A 5,000-nucleotide genomic window follows, 5' to 3' on the forward strand; every position below is an offset into this window, starting at 1 on the left:
ATGTCATGGGTTGGATCCGGTTCATCTTCAGAATTGGATTCTCCAAATAAAATCTGGCCGTCTTTATGTTTTGGGTTGGGGAGGGATGCTTGGATCCTTACCTCCTCAGAAAAGAGGACAGGAGAAATCCAAAGTCATAGAATCCTTGGGCTAGAAGGGATCTTGGAGGCCTTCTAGTCCACCTCCCTGCCCAAGGCAGACCTTGTCCCAAATGTGCTTTTTCAAAAGGCAACTGGAACTTTGTTTCTCCTTGGAGCCATTTTACTTCTCAACTGATTAGGGGACTGGAGGCTAAAACATATAAGGAACGATTGCTGGAATTGGGTATGTCTAGTTTAATGAAGAGAAGGATGAGGGGTGACATGATAGCAGTCTTCCAATATCCAAGGGGCTGCCCCAAAGAAGAAGGAGTCAAGCTATTCTCCAGAGCACCGGAGGGCAGGACAAGAAGCGACGGATGGAAACTAATCAAGGAGAGAAGCAACCTGGAACTAAGGAGAAACTTCCTGACAGTTAGAACAATTAACCAGTGGAACAACCTGCCTCCAGAAGCGGTGAATGCTCCAACACTGGAAGTCTTTAAGAAGGGGCTGGACAGCCATTTGTCTGAAATGGTATAGGGTTTCCTGCCTCAGCAGGGGATTGGACTAGATGATCTCCAAGGCCCCTTCCAACTTTATCATCATCATCATCATCATCATCATCATCATCATCATCATTATTATTATCCAAGAAACTTCTTCAGAACTGAAGAAGTCCAGTTGCCTCTTGAAAAAGCACCTTTGGGACAACCATGAGCTGGATGACGGAGAATCTCCGTGGACATTTAGCTATGCACATGGGGAGGAACACGCTTCAAATGGTGCGGGTGTATAAATGGATTTCCAGAAAACGTCGCAGACCACAGAAACCATTTGCGCTCCAGTTATGAGATGCGGACAACACAGACTGATCCCCAACAGCCTGGGCCTGTCTTCAACAGGGAAGGGACACAGGGCAGAAAACATCCTGCATCCAAGAAAACTCCACAACCATTTGCACTACACAGGTGACCCCCCCTCCCAAGTGGCCTCAATGACTTTCGCAAAGAACGCAAATGACCAGCTGCTTGCAAAGAATATACATCCTTCCATTCCCCCACCATCCAGTCAGAGCTGAAGAAGCTTCTTGGATGAGAAGCGAAAGGAAAAACCAAGGAAGTCCAGTTGCCTCCTGAAAAAGGGACAACCAGGACCTGGATGACTGAGAATCTCCACAGAGATAAGTCCAGACCTTGTTTGATGGCAGTGCCATCACTGGAGAACAGCCTGCCTTCTCATCTCTGGACAGCAGTGAAACTATTCGGTATTTAGGAAAGTGACAAAAATATACGAGGGCTATTCTGTTAGCCCTATTGCTATTCTTTTTTTTAAGTATCCTTAAATTTATTGGTTTGCAATGTATGGCTGTGAAAATTGGACCATAAGAAAGGCTGAGCGCCAAAGAATTGGGGCCTTTGAACTATGGTGCTGGAGAAGACTCCTGCGAGTCCCTTGGACTGCAAGGCGATCAAACTGGTCAGTCGTAGAGGAGATCAACCCTGACTGCTCTTTAGAAGGCCAGATCCTGATGTTGAAACTCAAATACTTTGGCCACCTTATGAGAAGGAAGGACTCACTGGAGAAGAGCCTCATGCTGGGAAAGATTGAGGGCAAGAGAAGAAGGGGACGACAGAGAATGAGGTGGCTGGATGGAGTCACTAAAGCAGTAGGTGTGAGCTTAAATGGACTCCAGAAGATGGTAGAGGACAGGAAGGCCTGGAGGAACATTGTCCATAGGGTCGCGATGGGTCGGACATGACTTCGCAACTAACAACAACAACAAAATTTATTGGTATTCTTAGAGTAATACTTAATTCATATCAGGGTTGATTATGTGGTGCTTTGCATTGATTGCAGCAGGGTTTTTTTTTCCTATGAACTAAGCAAACTATCCAAATTCTTGGGGGATGGGGGATGGATATAAATAATGCAATAAATAAATAAAATGGCATTACAGTCTGCTCCCGGAGAGCAGAAAGTTATTTCAAAACAAATGGCTCCTCTCACTAGGCGTGGTAGCTCAGACTGTTGTTTCAAAATCACGGCCAACCCGTGACTCTTTTAGGCTTAAGGTTATTTTTGGCATTTGGATGTAAAAAATTAATTACAAGGAAAGAACGAGCGTGCAGGTGAAATGAGCGTGCTATTCATTCACCCCTGGCTGCATTCATCCCTGGCGCTTGCTCAGTTAAATAATAAGGACTTTGAAACCCTTTGATTACTATCAGGCACCAAAGATCAGGTCCACATATGAAGTCCCAATTAAACTGATTTTTTTGCAAGTCATGCCTATGCACAGAAATCTTTTCAGCTAATGCTTAGGACCTGCTAGCAGTTGGATAAGGGTCAGCAGAATTCAAGGAATACTGAATTTAATCCACTTGTGGCCACGTAGAGATTCCAGGCTGATTCCGCTTTTGACTCCACCTCCAGGTTGTTCCACTCTTTCCCCTACAATTAGTTAAGGAAAATTAAAGTTTGCCTTCAAATCAACTTCAAACCTTCATGCAGTTTTCTTGGTGTATGGAAGCGATCAGCCATTGCCTTCTCCAAGGTTGTTTATTGATATCCCAATTAAGCCTACTGCCCTGGGATCCTCAGGTAGTCTCCCATACAACTGCTGACATGGGCGTCCCCTGCTTAGCTTTTGAGATCAGCCCAAGTCAGCTTGGTGACTAGGCTACAAGCAAATGCTACAAAAACTGGTTGCACGGCAACAATGCCAGAGAGGATGTTCTGGGATGGAGACATCACAGATGTAGGAACAAGATGGGGTATGCACTTGCTTTTTTTTCTAGACAATGGTGCAAATTGGGGGCTGGAGAGTAGATGGGTCAGTTGCCACGGCTTCCGATGTTACGCTTTGGAATGAATTTCACTGGGAAAAAAATAAAGGTGCAAAACAAAACACAGGTACTCCTTGACTTAACGACTGCATTTGAGCCCCAAAATTTCTGTGGCTAAGTGAGACGTTGGCTAAGTGAGAGTTCCCCCATTTTACGACCTTTCTCGCCACCGCTGTTAAGTGAATCACTGCAGTTGTTAAGTCAGTCACACGATTAGTAAGTGAATCCGGCTCCCCCATTGACTTTGCTTGTCAGAAGGTCGCAAAAGGGGATCGCATGACCACCCCCCCCAGGACATTGCAATCGTCGTAAGCAGGAGTCAGTTGCCAAGCATCTGAATTTTAATCACGTGATCAGGGGATGCTGCAATGGTTGTAAGTGTGAAAAACCGGTCACAAACCACTTTTTCCCAGTGCTGCTGTAACTCTGAACAGTCAGTAAGCAAACTGCCGTAAGTCGAGGACTAGCTGTGTAATAAGGCATGCTTCCCTGTAGGAAGCGGAGAGTTTCCTGATGCATCACTTTTTTAAAGTCTTACACAATTTGTGCAATCCTAACCTCTTCTTGGACAAGCCACTTCTTGCTTCCATTTCCCAACAGGAACCCTCAAGGCTTTTGCTTAGTCATTAATAACAGTGTTTGATTGAAAACCCAGAAGAAATAACTCACTAACCATCAGCTGCAAATTTGATTTATGGCAGCTGCAGGATTATTGCTGATCTGTCTCTGTTTTCGGAAAGGCTAATAGCCTTGTGCAAGAGAATTAATTTCTGGCTTGGCTGAACATAACACCAACCTGCAGGAAACTTACTTAAGAGATACCTGTAGTACAGGTAGTCCTCAACTTACAAGCACAATTGAGCCCCAAATTTATGTGGCTATGCGAGACATTTGTTAAGTGAGTTGTGCCCCCATTTTACCACTTTTCTTGCCACGGTTGCAAGGGGAATCACTGCCATTGTTAAATTAGTAGCACGGTTGTTAAGTGGATCTGGCTTGCCCATTTGACTTTGCTTGCAGGAAAGTCGCAAAAGGGCATCGCGGGACCCTGGGACGTTACAACCGTCGTAAATACGAGTCAGTTGCCAAGTGCCTGAATTTTGATCACCTGACCACGGGGGAGGCTGCCACGGTTGTAAGCATGAAAAACGGTCGTTAAGTCGGTGCCGTTTTTGTTCAGTGCCGCTGTAACTTTGAAGCATCACTAAATGAGCTGTAATTCCATGGAGCTTGAAGACAATCCACTTCCCAATTCCCACAGGGCTCCTTCCATCCCACACCTCTCATCTCGTTGGGCTTTGGGCCTTCGAAGTGGAAAGATGGCTTTGGCAGTTAGTTCTGAGTGGAAAGATGGCTTTGGCAGTTAGTTCTGCGGTGTCCTTCATAAAGGAATGGCAGAGATTTCTTTTTTCATTTGTGCAGCCACGAGACAAACGCACCGCAGCCTGGAGTGAAGACGATGCAAATGAGAAATGGGTGCAATTATTTCCTGGAGTGGGCATGAAGGATTGTTTGTTTGCTGCTGTGATTCCTGCAGCAGTTGGGTGTGTGTGTGTGTGTGTGTGTGTGAAATCTGTGATTTGTCAACTTTGTTGTCGGCACTGTGAAGCTGGCCGAGCTTTGGGTGTTTTGTAAACTGCTATTGTGAGACTAGGGTGTGGAGCTGCTGACCCTGCAGAAGTAGCTTTAGATGCACACACTAGTTATTCTCACTATTTGCCTCCTATACGAAACTCTTTTTTTTTTTAGAAAAACTCTGATCAATAAAGCCTTTTCCTGATTTTTTTTCCAGATGCCCTAGCTCTGTCTTTATCAACTTTCAAAACTTCCCAGTAGTTAAAACATACGTACACACTCAAGAACATCTCCATTCAAGGAGAGAAGCAAGCTAGAACTAAGGAGAAACTTCCTGACAGTTAGAACAATTAACCAGTGGAACAACCTGCCTCCAGAAGCGGTGAATGCTCCAACACTGGAAGTTTTTAAGGAGAGACTGGACAGCCATTTGTCTGAAATGGTATAGGGTTTCCTGCCTGAGCAGGGGGTTGGACTAGATAACCTCCAAGGTCCCTTC

The 5,000-nt window shown here is 45.2% G+C and overlaps 1 protein-coding gene across 1 annotated transcript in view; it reads left to right on the top strand.

The window, feature by feature from the left end:
• Nucleotides 1-5,000, top strand: part of FRMD4A (FERM domain containing 4A) — a gene marked incomplete at its 5' end in the record, with an annotated part of 169,301 nt that overhangs the window by 67,089 nt on the left and 97,212 nt on the right. The gene's annotated exons all lie outside the window — the stretch shown is intronic.

The sequence above is a fragment of the Vipera ursinii genome, assembly GCF_947247035.1.
Source record: "Vipera ursinii genome assembly, chromosome: 6".
NCBI lineage: Eukaryota > Metazoa > Chordata > Lepidosauria > Squamata > Viperidae > Vipera > Vipera ursinii.